The sequence below is a fragment of the Rhipicephalus microplus genome, chromosome 7 (genome assembly GCF_043290135.1).
Source record: "Rhipicephalus microplus isolate Deutch F79 chromosome 7, USDA_Rmic, whole genome shotgun sequence".
Taxonomy (NCBI): domain Eukaryota; kingdom Metazoa; phylum Arthropoda; class Arachnida; order Ixodida; family Ixodidae; genus Rhipicephalus; species Rhipicephalus microplus.
Genome location: NC_134706.1, coordinates 3,843,440 through 3,861,467, shown reverse-complemented (window position 1 = coordinate 3,861,467; position 18,028 = coordinate 3,843,440). Strand labels below are relative to the sequence as shown.

The 18,028-nt window shown below is 46.6% G+C and overlaps 2 protein-coding genes across 2 annotated transcripts in view; one reads left to right on the top strand and one right to left on the bottom strand.

The window, feature by feature from the left end:
* Window positions 1-10,777, bottom strand: part of LOC119179679 (ornithine decarboxylase) — a 43,437-nt gene extending 32,660 nt beyond the window's left edge. Inside the window, exon 1 of the mRNA XM_037430800.2 lies at window positions 10,351-10,777. The gene's annotated coding sequence lies outside the window, so the exon portion shown is untranslated. The remainder of the gene's footprint in view (window positions 1-10,350) is intronic.
* The window catches only part of LOC119179841 (deoxycytidylate deaminase), a 199,973-nt gene that overhangs the window by 128,582 nt on the left and 53,363 nt on the right, over window positions 1-18,028 (top strand). The window lies entirely within an intron of this gene.

Sequence of the window (18,028 nt, the reverse complement as noted above, 5' to 3'; positions counted from 1 at the left end):
ATAGATAGATAGATAGATAGATAGATAGATAGATAGATAGATACGCGCAACGTCACCGAAATTCGCTAAGAAATGTTTCGCATTTAACAAAAAACTCATAGCTTTGTCACAAAGCCAAAGCAATGAACGTGATAGCACCAATGTAATTAGTAACGACCATACTTATTACCTCTCAAGGAGAAAATGCAATTAATTTAGGGTGGTACAGCAGGCCCACGAGGTGGTGGTGGTTAAATGCTTCGACGTCCCAACGCTGGAGACCCAAGGCTCCTTCGGCTCAAACTACCAATAATGTTGTTACCGACCAAGTTGGTGAACGTGTCAACGGGGTAGTAAATGCCATGGTTACTTCTTTACTACCAGTTTTTAATATTGAACTGTTACATGTGCGAGAAGATTAAAGACTGTATTTACTACCTCTTAAGGAGAAAACGTAGACGAAAGGTAATAAATACCATCTTCCCGAGAACAAAAAAAAATACCAAAACTCGCCCTTAGCCCTGTCAATAACCAACTTGAATTCCTTGCCAGCTGATGTAGCCACTCTAACAGAATCATCATACTTTCTGAAAGCGGTAAAAATGTTCTTAGGAGTTACAATCCATTAATGTAGTTATGCGGTGGTGTTGTTTATGTGAATTACTTGAATATTTTGTGCGTGTTATTCGCGCCTACACTTGTTACGTGGAGCCTATAGTATTTTTAATAACGTACCTTTTCTTCTGCAGAGTTTATATATATGTTTTTTTATTATCCTTATCACCAATGTTGTGTGTACTCTTTTTTTTTTCCTTTCTTTTCCATTTAAGCTTTATATAATGATGCTTCTGATCATTTAATGTATCTCACACATGTTGAAAATCTTCCTGATCTCCCCCTATGTAATGCCCTCCCGGGTCCTTAGGGTATGTAAATAAAAAAAAAACGTGTCATGGGCAACGTTACTAGAATAAACTAGTAACGCTGGTCATGGGGGTATTAAATGATGCAGCTACAACGCTTTAGTACCGTTTTAAAAGTTTGGATGCAGCTACTACTACTACTACTACCTACTACTACTACTACTACTACTACTACTACTACTACTACTACTGCGGTGAAGGGTAGGCTAAGATAGCTTCGCCATGACAAAGGTGTGTACGGAAGCAGAACGGACGTATGTAAGCATGCTTGTATGAGGCAGGATGCGCGGACATGTGCATCGTGCGTGTGCGTTGACAACGCAGGACGCGCCGTCCTCAGTCGGGGTGACTCTTGGCTTTCTTTTTACGACGGCGGTTGCGACGGTGTTACGACCATTGCGCGTGTCCCGTGCTGCACTAAAGCGTCTTTCAGGGCCACGGCATCGTCGTCGTCTTCTGCGGCTTCCGGGCGAAACCGGATGGCCCGAATGTTTCCTGCGGACGCCGCCACTGATACTGCGCATTGCTCTTCGACGCGACTGCGCTGGAAATTACGGACATTCTCACCGTACCGAGATTCTTGAAATAAAAAAAAATTTGAAGGACGCTTCAGGTTCGTCTTCAAGAGTTAAACGCCAAGGCGTAACCGGGCCCTGTGTGCTCCTCAATTGCTTATAATAATAATAAGGGAGTCTTTGAATAACGTACGCTAAGTTAGCGGGCGTTGCGTTTCCGTCCCTTAACGGGAACGCGCAAGCGCTCAGCGTGTGCGGCGGCGCGAAACGCTCACGCAAGGCTTTGCGTACGTCATTCGAAAGCTCCCAAATATATCTGGGGTTCTGCGTCCCAAAACCACGATGTCATTATGAGAGACGCCACAGTGGAGGGCTCTGAAGATTTCGACCATTTGGTGTTTTTTTTTAACGTGCTACACGCACAATGCACGCGGTTCGCCTCCTTCTTAATGCGACCGCTGCGGACGGGGTCGAATCCGCGACCTTCGGGTCAGCAGCAGAGAACCCGCTGTTCCACCCAAGAGGACACCTTCTCATTTACTAGTCTGTCTTCGGTTCCTGGTGCAGGCCTCAACCGTGCCTTATGGAAACGAATGACTGTGGGCGTACCATTGGTCGTTTCAAACTGTCCCAGAATGTCTACTGCACGTACAAATGTTCAGTGACCACTGCGCCATATTTGTTCCTTTTACAAAACCGCGGAATGCCCACTCGTCCATGAGGCAAGACCCTGTCTTCGCGCAATTTATTTGTTTTGACGCCTGGCGCGATTCTGCGCATTCTACCACGCAGTATTACACGCGTTGAGGAGTCCTTCAATTGCGTTACACTCACGTTCTGTTTCCTTTCCGAGTCAGTTTCGAGCATTACCTTGACTTCGTGGTATGTATCAAATGCTTGCCACGCAAGCGTATCCATTCGATCCTCACGCGTACCGGAGCTTTTTATTATTTATTTTATTTGCGTCTTTCTCAATTTCTAGGGGTCACGGACAAAACGATTTCTTACTCACAACCAATGACGCCGACGCCGGAATTTCTGTTTAACGCAGTCGCGTCAAAACTTGGAGAATACTTGTGATTTTCCTTCAAGAGTGGAACGCGAGAACTTAATGAATGATGGGCTGATCACGGAGGCTGTCAAAAACCACACTAAGTGGAGAAAGCTTTCGGTATAGGCGAGGGGCCATCGGTTGAGAAGAAAAAGATGGCTGTCGCCTTCCAGCCATCTTAGGTTAGAGCATAAAAGATGATTGGTGATTGATATGTGGGGTTTGAAGTCTCAAAACCACGATATAAGAGACGCTGTAGTGGAGGGCTCCGGAAATTTCGACCACCTGGAGTTCTTAAACGTGCACCCAAATCTGAGCACACGGGCCTACAGCATTTTCGCCTCCATCAAAAATGCAGCCGCCGCAGCCGGGATTCGATCTGGCGATTTGCGGGTAAGCAGCCGAGTACCTTAGACACCAGACCCCCGCGGCGGGGCAGAGCATAAAAGACTGTGAGGTTTTCGTGTGTTTTTTTTAATCTTGTGACAACAAAGCCAATTTTTGTAAAGATAGTTCCAGTTGGTTTGTCAACAGAGCCCGTGTTTGCAAACATAGTCCCAGTTTGTTGCTTACGATTCTGCTGCTTACGATTGCTGCTTACGATTCCCGGAGTGCGTGCACAGTAGACGAATGTGAGAAGACGGGCGTAAAGGCTTTCTTCGCGTTGCGTATACGTTGTCACTGTTATGACGGTGAGCAAGCACCACGCTCCGTACGCATGCTGAGCGTATGCAGCTGATAACGGTACGGGACCGTCGTTACGACTGACCAACATTGCGTAAACACGGAAAAAGGTCGCTCCGCGCGTGATCGTGGAGTCGGTGAATGTGTGAGGGCGGGTCGCCAGGCTCAGTCGGCTCTCACCTCAGGCAGATATCCTCGAAAGAAAAAAAAAACGTAGAACCCCTAACGAACACGACTGACGCTGATTTCTGTTTCATTGACTGACCGACCCACCGAATGAATGAATGAATGAATGAATGAATGAATGAATGAATGAATGAATGAATGAATTAATGTATGTGTGTGCGTATGAATGAATGAATGAATGAATGAATGCATGAATGAATGAATGAATGAATGAATGAATGAATGAATGAATGAATGAATGAATGAATGAATGATACCTGACCAGCTGTCCGAACGACGGAATCGAGACTGCATGAATTATTGAGCTGAAATACGTGGCGCAAGGTTGCCAAAGAGAAAAAAGAAAATCGTTCTTCTCTTTGGCAACCTTGCGCCACGTATTTCAGCCTAATATGTGCCAACTAGCCCAACATAACGTACTGAATCATTGAGCCATGCTTAATTGAATTAGGTGACAGACAAAATTCTACTTATTGTACTTAAAAAATTGTACTTAAAAACGGTACATATTGACTTAAAATTAGGTGCACAGGCTAATGGTTCAAATATTTATGTAACCTCTTTTTGTATTAGCCTATTCAATAAGCATTGATTGAATGGTTGACTAATTGGTTGATTGATTGATTGGCTTTTGTCTTCGAGTTGTGTAAACAAATGCATAAGAGAAATATTTGGGGGAATTAAGCCACACAAATACCCGCACAGCTATTTGTGCATATACGGGGTGGATACGCACTCAAGGCTTACTCGCCCACTACGCGGTCGAATTTGTGTTACTTTGAGGAAGAAATAAATATATAGCTTAAAGCAGGCCCGCAGCCAGGATTTGTTTTTTTCTTTTTTTGGGGGGGTGGGGGGGTGGGGGGGGGGTTGGGCCCGTTCGCTGAACTGGAGGTCGCTCCTTCTCGCATGTGTTTTGCATTTGGCGCGAGAAAAACGTGTTCCCTGCTCGAAAACACCCATATCCTTACCGAAATTCGGGGAAGGGGTGTCCCGGCCCCTCCTCCTGGCTACTGGCCTGCCTTTACGAGCAGCGAGTTGTTATGAAACGCGTTTCCTGAATAACTGCACGCGCAGAAGTATACGCTTTGGAAATCGCGACGTAATTTTTGCTCTGATCTCGCGCTCTCTTTACCCGCGCGTGACGTGGCTTTTTTTTTTCCCGAGAAGATTAAGAGCCTTGTTGTCCGCGCTCGTTTCCGTTGAACACATTATTGCCTCCGGTGAAGCCGAGAATCCGTGGCATTTCTCAAGCGCCTCGGGCCGAGCAGTAAAAAAGGAGCAGGCGCCGGCCTCTCGAAACGAGAAGTGCACGTTAATGGTTGTTTTCACCGAGTGAAATGAGTCGTAAAGGTTTTTTCCTTGCCCACACGATTCACACTTACGCAAACGTTGAGAGAAGCGTGCGCGTGCACACTTGGCGTTTTGCAGTTCTGCTTGGGGGACCGCGCGACGAAGGCCGCAACTCCTGGGGATTCCTCGACGATACTGTTGCGCCAAGCACGTGTCTCGGTGACGCAACCGCGGTACTGAATGAAAAAACATCGCGTAATCATCGACTTCAAGGCGTGCATACTGTTCTGACCTGCCGTGGCGCGGCCTTGTGGTTATGGCGCCTGACTGCTGACCTGCAGGTCGTGGGATCGTGTCCCGGCGGCAACATTTCAGTGGAGATGAAACTCTAGAGGGCCGTGTAAACACTTCGTTTGAAGTGCACGTTAAAGATATCTAAGTGGTTGAAGGTTGTCTGCCGCTTCTTCTTTCTATTTTTCTTCCCCAAGAAAGAAAAAAAAAGAAGTTAGCTTTGCGGGCTAGGCCTGAAGAAAGTGCAGAGCTTGGTGGCCTTTTTTTGTTTCTCCTTAGCTTGTTCTTTCGCCGCCCCCCCCCCCCCCATCTTTCTCTCCCTAAGTTTTCTTCGCTTTCTCCCTCTTTTCGTAAATTTTTGCTTTATTCCTCTTTCTTCGTGTTTTTCTATCTCCCTCTATTTCTTTATTCTTTAATTCTCTTTCTGCATTTCTTTATCCCCATTTCTCATGTCTATTTATTTTCTTTACCCTCACCCTTCCTCCGCCTCAACTCCCTTTCCCACCCCCTTGCTATGCGATACTATACAAAACTACGCTATTCTCTGCTAGCATTGCTTGCATATTCAAGATGCTCGCCCCTTAATTGTGGGCACGTGGGCTCAAACCCACCTCGTGAGGTATTTTCACCACCACGAATATCTGCATTTCTCTTCATCTCTCCTTCTGCTTATTGGTTCCCTCACCCGTCACGGTTATTACCGACCACGCCGGAGAAGTCAGCACGCGTGTTGTGTTAGCGAAGCAGAAGAGGACGAAGATGAAGAGGGTGAAAACAAAGCGCGGTGGTTCACGTGTAAGATGCGCAGCGCCGCGCAAAAGATGATGATCACTTTTGCTTTCGGGTCCTGGACCAACGCTCTGCTGTTAAAATTATTACGAACAATATATTCACTCGGGAGACGCATTATCAACGAAGCTTGCATACTGCTGCACATCTTCCTGCTGTAAGTAGACGACTCTCCGCTCCTTTTTTCGACGTGAGAAACCAGAGACGAACGCGCACGTGGTCTTTGTAAGCATTCTACGCTCGTGCATGGCCCCGTTTTCGCCTTCAGTGTTCGCGTTGCTGCTCTTCTATCATTCGTCCAGTGTTAGCGTCATCTCCCGGTTGAAAGACTGAAAGCCGGGCCAGTTAGTCCCAGTGAAGAAGGTTTGGTCGCAGTACTCGAACGTATTTTAACACAGCGCACGACTATATACGTGGACTCAAGAGAAGAAGCGCTGCGGTTTGCCCCTTCTCCTCTTGTGTGCGCGTAGTGGAGTGCTGTGTTAAAATGTGTTCATCTCCCTGTTCCTCGCAGTGATCTATACGTCACGTACATGGAGGCAGAAAAAAAAAAAGGGGGGGGGGAGAACACATCCACAAGCCAACCTTCTCCGAAGCCCCTTGCTCGTCGTGTATGTGTCACACTTCCCACAATGCTCCTGTTTCATCCCCCCCTTCCCGCTTTTTTCCCGCTTCGTACTCCGTATACGAGCACAATATCCAGCACATTCCATTTTCTTTTTTTATTTTAATGGCTGGACTTCAAAATTTTCCTGTGACGCTGCCTCCTCGTTTTCTCTTCCTTTTTTTTCCTTGTATGTCTGCGTCACACTGCAGAAGCGCTACCACACAACGCGGAGGAAATAATCAAGGGTTAATTCGACGAGCAATCGCCTGGCGAGGAATCATACTTGTGCAATAAACTCGCCAAGGTAGAAAAAAGACTGGGACGCAGCAGCTATAATCGCAATGGAAAGACATTTATCTGCCCGTCTGCTTTCAGACTCGTTTTAAATTCAGACGAATAGTCACAAGATAAGCAGGACGAAGAGAAATCTACCCGAGATATACACCCGCACTCTGCGCCACCTGACCCATAAATAGCCGCGCGCTCATGCTAACATCTTCATTCTGAACGAGGGACCCGTACGGGGCCTGAAACGTCAACGCTTGGTTTCATTTCTACCTTGGAGAGTGTATATTCATTGCACAAAAAACGCCGAGGAAAGCGCCGCTGCCACACTTTTTCTTTTTTTATCTATATTTGAAAAAATATGGGAAGGTAGGATACGTTAGAGCTGGCTATACCAACATCCTGACAGTAATGTACAAGATAAAAAAAATACTAAAAATTAACAATAAAAGAAGAAAAAAGATAATCAGAGGCACTACGTACGTATATACCTTATAGGGCTTATAATGCATGAATGAGCACAGTACATATGGGCATATTCGCCCCGCCGCGGTGGTCTAGTGGCTAAGGTACTCGGCTGCTGACCCGCAGGGCGTGGGTTCGAATCCCGGCTGCGGCGGCTGCATTTCCGATGGAGGCGGAAATGTTGTAGGCCCGTGTACTCAGATTTGGGTGCACGTTAAAGAACCCCAGGTGGTCTAAATTTCCGGAGCCCTCCACTACGGCGTCTCTCATAATCATATAGTGGTTTTGGGACGTTAAACCCCACATATCAATCAATCAATCATATGGGCATAGTCCAGTTCATATAGCGTGATCACATCGCGGATAGAGTCCGTACAGATAAGGGCAAGGAGCAATAGCAACTGAGGACAGTTCATTAAACTTGTGTCCAATAAAAAAAAAAAAAAACCTTCAGATTTGGGCGCACGTTAAAGAACCCCAGGTGGTCAAAATTTCCGGAGCCCTCCACTACGGCGTCTCTCATAATCATATAGTGGTTTTGGGACGTTAAACCCCACAAATCAATCAATCAATAAAAAAAATACCAGGGGGCGTTCACTGCGCGTCTTTGATTATTACAATGTATCCATGGTCCAAGTGCTTGGCCAATCTTAATGGCCGTCTGTCAAGGCAGTTGAGTGCGTTGTTCATTCTATAAGGATATGCTCCTCTGACGCATCGACATGATCGCAGTGCGGGAACGTCCTTCTTTTTATGCGGCATAACAATTGAGGTGCGTATGCAGCACCAAATCGTAGACGGTGCAGTAGTGTGTCAAATGGTTCATCGATCTTTTGATTAGGTGAAACGGATCTATTTGATATTAGACCGAACACTCTTCATCTTAGTCAAACCAGACATCCTTGCACGATTTGTGACCCTGTTCGGAAAGAACCTTCTTGCTTTCTGAGAAATAAACGAGCACTGGTGTTTAGCGTGGCTCAAAGCCCTCTTTTTTCTTCAGATCTGCCAGCCTCCATTCCAGTCGACAATACGGATGCGAGTAGCGAGTAGCAAGGTGTAGCCCCCTTATCGGGCGCGCATGGAATGGAATTTAATTTAATTTGTAGGGTTTAACGTCCCAAAACCACCATATGATTATGAGAGACGCCGTAGTGGAGGGCTCCAGAAATTTCGACCACCTGGGGTTCTTTAACGTGCACCCAAATCTGAGCACACGGGCCTACAACATTTCCGCCTCCATCGGAAATGCAGCCGCCGCAGCCGGGAATCGAACCCGCGACCTGCGGGTCAGCAGCCGAGTGCCTTAGCCACTAGACCACCGCGGCGGGGCGCATGGAATGGAAGCAAACATCTTTTCTGTAAAAATAGCAAGTGTGGAGGAAAACTACCTTCAACTCGTGTTGCTTAGTGGTGACTAGTCTGTCATAACCGAAGTATTCACACATGCTCGGCCTACGACGCACCTTCCATTTATTTGTGCCCGAGAGAATCGTGCTTAGTAGTTGCCAAGCATGAAATAAATGTTCGTCGTCCCTTGTTGAAACGAGACGTTTGGCTAAGCCATGGAGTCGTAAATCTTTGCTCAAGTCTGCCAGGAAGTTCAAGTGTTTGGCCAAAATCTATCGGCGTGAACACGTGCCTCATGGGTAAGTCAGCTACTTGAAATTTGTTATTCAGCTTCACGTAACGTAAATAATCAACTGCCATTTTACATCATGACAAGTATGCTTGTCGAAGCGTACGCTTCACCACCCACACCCTGCTTATGAATTCGTCATGCTGTGGAAATCTGATCTGACTATCTCGAGAAAAATGGAGCCTTCATTCATTCTTAGCTTGTAATACTAATTAACGTCCCAAAACAACGACGCCATGATGCCGCGCACCCCTATAGTGGAGGGCTCCAAAATTTTTTTTGACCACCAGATCTAAGCAGACGGGCCTCTTTCCCTCCGTCTAAAATTCGGCCGCATGGGCTGGCACTCGATCCTGCGACGTTCGGGTCAGCACTCGAGCACCCTAACTACTAGACCAGCGCGGCGAGTTTTACTTTGTAACCGAGGCTGTAATGAAGCCTAACATTGCTTTTATGATAGTCATGGCGACAATATTGTATTTGTTGCACGATCCTCCAACGCTGCGACTGATGCTCCCTTGACGACTGGTCAATGAACCTTGGCCGCCGCCCCACTGGCGGGTCGTTATCTTGTCAATGAGTAGAACGAGTCGCAGTTGTGGAGTACGCAGGTTAACGTTCGAGTGCGCCCCCGCGATAACGAAGCACTCGGCGCAGACCACATGAGTGACCCTATATGGTGGCTAAAGCACAGTGTCGAAGAACGCTTCAAGGTCCACTCCGCTGGTCTCTGCAATTGTGTCGTTAAAATGCCAGCATGCATGATCGTTAAATACCGCTATCAATGGGACAGCCTTAAATGCATTATCAAACTAGAAATACGACCCCAAGTAGTGACCCTACACGCGCCGCTTTGAATGAATGATGACAAAAATCATCCCATGATGATGTCACCGTATGAAATTATTATGATTTCAGATGTCACAAAAATTTGCGAGGTAATCATGGCGTCACGATTTCTGGCGTGACTTCGTGTTACGTTAGCGCCACGTGATGCCGTTGTATAGCGCCCTCGTTTGCGCAGCGAACAAAATCGGACAGCGCGGAATTTCAAGAGAAGAAGTTGACGACCGCGTTTGCCAGTAGCACGTGATTTCACAGCTCATACCTCCCTGCTCTCAAAAAACAAAAAAGATGGTTTTTCACTTTCGAGCGGGTGAATGCACAATAGAGCCTGTGAGTTTTTGCAAGTACAGCACAAAAATAGAGCGGCAAGCGCACAGGAACGTAATGAACTGGAACAAGTGCCTTGCGTTTTACTGCGTCTTTAACAGTTATATCTGGGATTTTGCATCCCGAAAACACGATATGAAACACGAAACACACCGTAGTGGAGAGCTCCGGAAATTTCCACCACCTGGTGTTTTTTTAACGTGCACCCAAATCTAAGTGCACTGGCCTCAAGCCCTGTCACCTTCATCGAAAATGTGGGAGCCTCAACGGGGATTCGATTCCACCACCTTAGGTCGAGCACCATGACGACTAGACCATCATGGTGAGTAGGTTGCTTCTGCAGTCGGAAATACAAAGATCTATGCGGAAAGGGTGCAGCAAAGACGGTAACAACAAGCGTAACAGGTTTACGTCCCCTACTGTCATAATGAGGACGAAGACGGTAAAACCACGAGGCGATCACCACTCACCGGGTGCTTTGCCGCAGGGCGTCCTCCCTGTCGCAGAGGTGGATCTCGTGGAGGTGGACGAGCTGCCTTTTTGCTTTCTTTTGTTTTCTCGCAGATCAGGTGATAGCGTTGCTTTTCTTCAAACGAACCAGAGCCGTTGACCTGAACCGCTGTCGGGCAGCAGGCTTGGTGGCGGGCCCCGGTTCAGAGTGTCAGCGCCTCGGAAGCAGCGCGCAGGTGACGCCGGGCGCCCAGCTTTGACCAGAAGCTTCCCACTGTTGCTTGGGGACTGTATGGGTCATTCACGTGCGTGGCCAGGAAACGGACAGAAAGGATACGCTTTGTGCACGTGGAAGGGACTGCTACGGGTGAATCAGGACACTTCGTGGCGCTCGACTTGTAGCGGCGAGCGGGTCCGGCTTCGTATGTCTGTCACGGTATACTGGCGTCGTCGAAGGTGTGGGATGTCTGCGGGCCCCAGGGAGCTTCGAGCCTCTTATGGTGACCACGCTGTCCTTTCCCTCTCTATCTCTCTTCTCCCTTTTTTGAGCTGAGTCACAGCTGGGAACGAGGGTTGCACAAGAACGAGGCTGTCGATGGTTCCCGTTACTATCTCTGACAGACCGGTGCAAACCGGTGTCATCATCCGCACGCGAAAGAGAGAGAGAACCGTTTGACAGGATCGAGGTCTCTCCGATGGACATCGGTTGCTTCTGCTCACAGCGTCTGATAAGCCTTATCGGCCTCTTTTTTTTTTCGCTGCATTTTAGCTCACGCGCCTGCTCAAGAGACTGTCGATACGGATGAGCTTTGAAAGACGTCGTGTCCACCTCCCCTCCCCCTTCTGCCCCTCCCCCAACTTACGCCCCTCCCCTCCTTTTGCCTCTATTACACAGCCACTCTGAGCCTTCACTTCTTGGAATCTATGTCCCACGTTATTGAAGGGGGGGGGGGAGCCATTGTTGAAAGCACGTGACGGACATTACCAGTCGTGTCTATTGCGATGGATTGCGCCAAGCTGACCACAAGCCGGTCACTCGTTCGCAGAAATCTTCGGGCTGGATACCACTGACCACTCGTTGATGACTCATTGTAGAGCGTTCGCGGAGGTGCAATAGTGCAAATCGTTGCTATTGGAGCGCGATATGTTGTTCAATGTCCCAAAGTCATTAGAAGCCAGAACGGCGGCTTATCGTACGATACAACGTCCCCCTAATTCTCACGCTTCAGTAACTGTCACACCAGAACTCCATTTGTATACTAAGAAACAGATTTATTATTTTTTATCGTGCCCTGATTTGCCATTTTTGGGCATTTTCCAAAGGAGGCCCATGAACTCTCTTTCTAGATCGTTATACCCCCTTCAAAGAGTCATAAAAGCCGAAAGATTGCGTGTTTCAGCAAAGAGAAGGAAAATCTTCGTTAGCCCTGCAGTCGACCTTGTCAAGGCTGCCGTAAAGAAAACGTCGGCTTGAGCCACACTTCATGTTCATAAATTTTTCCTCTCTTCAGGCTTCCACCTTTCCGTCAATCTGTCTTTAACAAACATATTATGTCAGCACTACCAAAACAAAGTAACACGCTATTTTTTTTCCTACCGTGTACCTGTGCCAATATTTTCTTTATTATTTATGTAGGAAACAGTGTTGGCACCAGCTTTGTATTGCTGCATCGATCCTCTTCGTAAATAAATGCACGCTTGTCTCATCCGCTAAAACTTGAGTCTGACATGCTCATATGAAAAAACATGTGTCAATGAAACAATGAAAAAGACCAAAAAAAGCGAAAAATAGACAACTACCCGTTTGTAGCAAGAAGCCACAAGAAAACCCATATTGATCAAAGCCGAAAATCTTTTCCGGGACCATGACCAAACTTCGCTTAGCTCAACTGATAAAGCAACAACCCCGTAAAGCAGGGGCTCCGGAAATATGTCTGAAATGTGGGTGTGATGTTTGCGAACAAGAATATAGGGGCGGTAATTCATATCTCTGTTTTTGCTCGTAGCAGCTGATAGGGGGGGGGGGGGGCATGACCCCCCCTGGTTTCTAACCTGTGTGGGCGACGGCCCCCACTGCCCCCTCCCCCCTCATATCCGGAGCCCCTGCCATAAAGGGTTCAATCCCCGGACGACGACAAATTTTTCCGTTGACTAAGAAGCTTTCTTTTTGAGAAACACGCATGAATTTTTTGCAGTTTTGTGCTACAAACGGGTGCATGCCAAGTTCCCTTTCCCAACCTTTCCTGTATACTTTGCGATATTCCACAGAACTGACCACAATAGAAAAAGACTGCTCCAATCGAGTCGCAAGCGCATATCGCTCTGCGTGCATGTGCCTTTCTGTAACGTACTCCATCTTGTACGCTAGCTGTTTTTTTTTTATAAGATCATTGCTTAATTTGGCAAGGTTATGCTTTCACTTCTGAGTTTGGTGCTGCTACGCCACGTTTAGCAAACACCGAGCCACCTAACTATTGCGAAAGTATCACGAGCGCATTTCGTTCTGGCCGTTCACACCGACTTTTGATGGGCTTATATTTGTTGTTCAGCATAGACATTGTTTGCGTGTATCTCGGATGCACTTGTGAATCAGGTGCGTCGTTTGTCTGGGAATAAATGTGTAGCTTATCAGTCTTCAGCTGCTGAAGTCAGCGACCGTCTAGAATCATCAGCGGCGTAGCCAGGAAAGTGGCTTGGGCAGATTTGGGCTTTACAGCTAGAACATTTACCTGTAGCTCGTGCAGAAGCATGGCTGAGGGTGAGGGGGATGTCTGCATTCGTGTGTAGACACCGTATGCCAAACAAAATGGACACAAAAATGTTTCGGCCAGCTCTGCTTGGTGGACACTAATGAAACAACGAACCTGGTGGCGTTGAATGAAGTGGAGTGGAGTGGAGTGGAGGGGTGGAAGGAGCAGCAGATATCCATATCGGGATTTAACCGCTTTCGGTAGACGCATCTCACCACGATCTGTGACGGTACACGCAAAGGAAAGCTTCGACCAAGAACAAATTCGCTGATCGAAAATTCAAGACGGTACATCTGGCGCAGCCTTCTTGCGCGACAGCGCATCCATCGTTGGGGGCGCCAGGATTATATCTTACGGATTTTATGTCCCTGCCTTCGCCCTTCTTTTTTACAAAAGTATATTGTACGGTTGAAGTTTAGTGCTCGTCCTATCTGGTTTGTTGCCAATTGTCCTCCGTTCCTTTTCGCGCTAGTTATAGACACATCCCAGGTCAGTCAGATCTGACTGAGTCTTCAGCGCCTTTACGCCTTAAGAATAAGCAAGCTGTGACCGTTAACACTTTTACACCTTATGAAAAAGTTGTTTTCACAGATCTAAACACCCATATCATGACGTGGAAGCTATAAACATTCTTTTAAAGATGCGGATGGCTCATATATTTAAATCTGTTATTTATCCATATTATACTGCGCGAAAAACGGACGGAAAAACGAAAGAAGAGAAAAATTATTTGTCTGAGAACATCAACACGGAACGCGGATTGTGCCAACGATGAGCCATGAACTCATTGCACACCGTCTTGAAAGTGTACGTATAACACATCAAAACGCTGGCAGTGATGATTCGAGAGCATCTTTTTTGCTGTTGATTGATTGATTGATTGATTGATTGATTGATTGACTGATTGATTGATTTGTGGGGTTTAACGTCCCAAAACCACCATTTGATTATGAGAGACGCCGTGGTGGAGGGCTCCGGAAATTTTGACCACCTGCGGTTCTTTAACGTGCACCCAAATCTGAGCACACGGGCCTACAACATTTCCGCCTCCATCGGAAATGCAGCCGCCGCAGCCGGGATTTGAACCCGCGACCGGCGGGTCAGCAGCCGAGTACTTTAGCCACTAGACCACCGCGGCGGGGGCTCTTTTTTGCTGTTTAGATGCATTATGTGGAACGGCTCGAAAGCGTTATCGGCGGCCCACTCAGGTACGGCTGTACGGAAGGCTAGTCAATGAGTGAGGTGTGCACATACATTAGCAGCGATGGAACGAAGACTGAATGAAGCGAGACCAAGGGCGCGAAGGTTCGCCGCCTTTGTGTGACGTCAGCCATCATACCGCCGCCACTGAAGGGCATCGCTTAACGCGAGCACAGATTGGAAAGTGCGGACAACATCACGCCACAGTTACTGCCACAAAAAAGTGATGACAAAGACGACACGTGCACCTGAACTACAAGGTGAAATGGAAGCCTCGCGTTTAATTTTATGCGAAGAAGCTTCTTAGCATTATGACCAATCAAAAGGCAGCCCACCACGGTAGTCTAGTGGTTACGGCTGTGAACCCGAAAGTCGCGGAATGGAGTCCAGGGCGTGGCGGCCACATTTTCAATGGGGGCGAAAATGTTTCAGGCCCGTGCGCTTTGATTCGGGTGCACGTTATATAGAGACCCATCAAATCGCAGCCGCCTTCACTCGGAATCCATGAGTCGACTTGCATAACGCGATCGTATTAAAGAGGTCGTTTCGCAGAATCTTCAATGTTGGTGATTGCAAAAGTCGAGATATGTATGTAGACAAATAAATAATAAAGCTCTTGGGTTCGAGCTGGAACAATACCGAGGCCTTACGTGTGGCAAGCATGTGTTCCATCACGGAGCCAAGCCAGTGTTTAAAAATGTTGGGGACAAAAAAAAAGAAAGAAAATCTTTACAATGCACAATTTTTCAGACAATGGACGAAACACAGACAACGTCTGAAAAGTTTGCGCATGAAGTAATGAATCATTGAATACCACACCTTGTTAAACGCACACCTTGATAAACCCACATCTCCGTAAACTTTTACGAATGTCACGTGGTGAAAAGAATCAAATATTGCGCGTAAAAAACTATATATATATAGAATCGCAGTACATGTTAAAACATGTGAATTTCTCGAAAAGTGGCTGGTTTAAAGCCTCAGCCTTTACAAACCGCTCAGGCGTAATTGATTGTTATCGATAGCACAGCTTGCAGCGTCCAAAGTTGCCCTCATAAACGTTCGTATCCTCGCAGAACACTGTTATACCCAGGAGCGAACCCAAGGTGGCTATTGAATAGGCGATTTGCACGGGGCCCGATCACAGCATCGCGTTTTAAGAGTGAAGCTGAGGCATCTATCTATCTATCTATCTATCTATCTATCTATCTATCTATCTATCTATCTATCTATCTATCTATCTATCTATCTATCTATCTATCTATCTATCTATCTATCTATCTATCTATCTGTCTGTCTGTCTGTCTGTCTGTCTGTCTGTCTATCTATCTATCTATCTATCTATCTATCTATCTATCTATCTATCTATCTATCTATCTATCTATCTATCTATCTATCTATCTATCTATCTATCTATCTATCTATCTATCTATCTATCTATCTATCTATCTATCTATCTATCTATCTATCTATTTATCTATCTATCTATCTATCTATCTATCTATCTATCTATCTATCTATCTATCTATCTATCTATCTATCTATCTATCTATCTATCTATCTATCTGTCTGTCTGTCTGTCTGTCTTACTGTCTGTCTGTCTGTCTGTCTGTCTGTCTGTCTGTCTGTCTGTCTGTCTGTCTAACCGCCTGCGCCTAGGTGCTCTCGAGATCGCCTCCTTATTCTGGGTTAGACCAAAATTAGTGTGGGAGGGTGAGAGGGCACCCACTTTGCTGTTTTGACATCGTTACTCAACTGCAAACAACTGTATACTCATGTGACACTTCAACATAAGTCTGTGCGTAGAACATTTGTACATATATTTAGCGTAATTTCGTAAAGCTTCATTCAACAAAAAAAATTACAACACGTACAGTCACCTTCCCTCAGCATACTTTACATAACATCGATTGCCAGTGTACGTGAGATCTACCTAGTTTTTTTTTTTTCGACGCTTTTTATAAGTTGGTGCCATCAACCACGTCTATTCTTGTGTGTTTTCATGCTCCTAAACATCCTTTATATGTATTTCAAAATTGAGTTGAGTTGACCGCTACACCCTCACAGCTGTAGAACGTCAATAGACACTTTACATCTATTTTTATACAGTCTACAGATATAGTCTAAATCCATCTTCATACTGACAGACAAGCAGGACTGTGTAAAGACACGTTGGAATCGCTCGCGAAATCGTCAAGTGCCCACGATCAAGGTCGAGTCGCCTTTCCACGTGACAAAAGTGGACCGTGGCTGTGAGCGACGGCCCAGGGTCGTGCTCGCTTTTTAACCTTGATCCGCTGCCATTTGCCCTGCAAGCCAACGGGAAACAGGCGCTCGATCTAGCGCCGTTGTTTGTTTGGCAGCCTCCGAGGCTACATCCAAGTGCGGCGAGAGACAAAAGCTCTGTGATGTGTGCTTGAAAGAAAGAAAACTGCTGTGGTTATTCTGCTCGACTGCTGATTCCAAGGTCATGGGATGGGATCCCGGCTGCTGAGCTTCGATGGAGGCGAAGCGATAAAGGTCCGTGTTAAGGAACCTAGGCGCACATTAAAAAATCTCAGGGGTTCGTACTTATGTTTACTCAGGCGTAGTACGTATCCCGGCTGTGGCGGCTGCATTTCCGATGGAGGCGGAAATGTTGTAGGCCCGCGTGTGCTCAGATTTGGGTGCACGTTAAAGAATCCCAGGTGGTCGAAATTTCCGGAGCCCTCCACTACGGCGTCTCTCATAATCATATGGTGGTTTTGGGACGTCAAACCCCACATGTAATAATAATAATAAAAGTCAGGCGTATTACTTATGTTTACTTTTCACCATGATCTACGTTTGACGACAGGTCGAAATTTCCGGAGCCCTCCACTACGGCGTCTCTCATAATCATATAGTGGTTTTGGGACGTTAAACCCCACATATCAATCAATACGTTTGACGACAACATATCGATGTCAGTTTTCTGCGAATTCGATGAGATCGTAAACGTGACAAACTGTTTGCTTGGTAAGTACCTCATCGTGAGTAATATTTGAAGTGCGGGCATTTTTTTACTTCTTTTGTTAATTTACAGTGAGCTTGCTCGTTATACATCATGAATAATATCATCAATTAACACCCGCGATAAGCTGCTGGGAGCGCTCGCGAGCTCCCACCTCCAGCGGTAACCGAACACCTCAGCTTCATGCCTGCGGCGGCTTACGCGAAATCCTGGTCATGAATGTGCTTGCTGCAGATCCGCGAGTTAGCGCTGGCATGTTTCTCCATTTTCGGCTTTGCAAGCCAAGCATCGTACATTTCATTTAGTTTGGGGTATGATGAAAACTTACAGCGAGATCTGTAGCACACGTCTGGCACTGCATCATTGAACGGTACGCCAATTGACAAGCTGACGCCACTTGCACGCAACCTATAGCACTAGCTGCTTATACGGCGATAATATCACCAGCTGGCCAGAAAACGCTTCACACGTTGCGAATTTCGCGTAACTTCACTGGGTTTCAAGAAAAGACAAACACGTGGAGTAGAGAGAGAAAGTTGGCCCCATCGCGGTGGTCTAGTGGCTAAGTTACTCGGTTATATACTGACCCGCAAGTCGCGGGATCGAATCCCCGTTGCGGCGGCTGCATTTTCGATGGAGGTGAGAATGTTGTAAGCCCTTGTTTTCAGATTTGGGTGCTCAATTATCGAGACAGAAAGTTGGGTGGGAAGAAGTTTGTTGTTTGTTGGTATAGCGTGGAAGCAGAAAACACGAGAA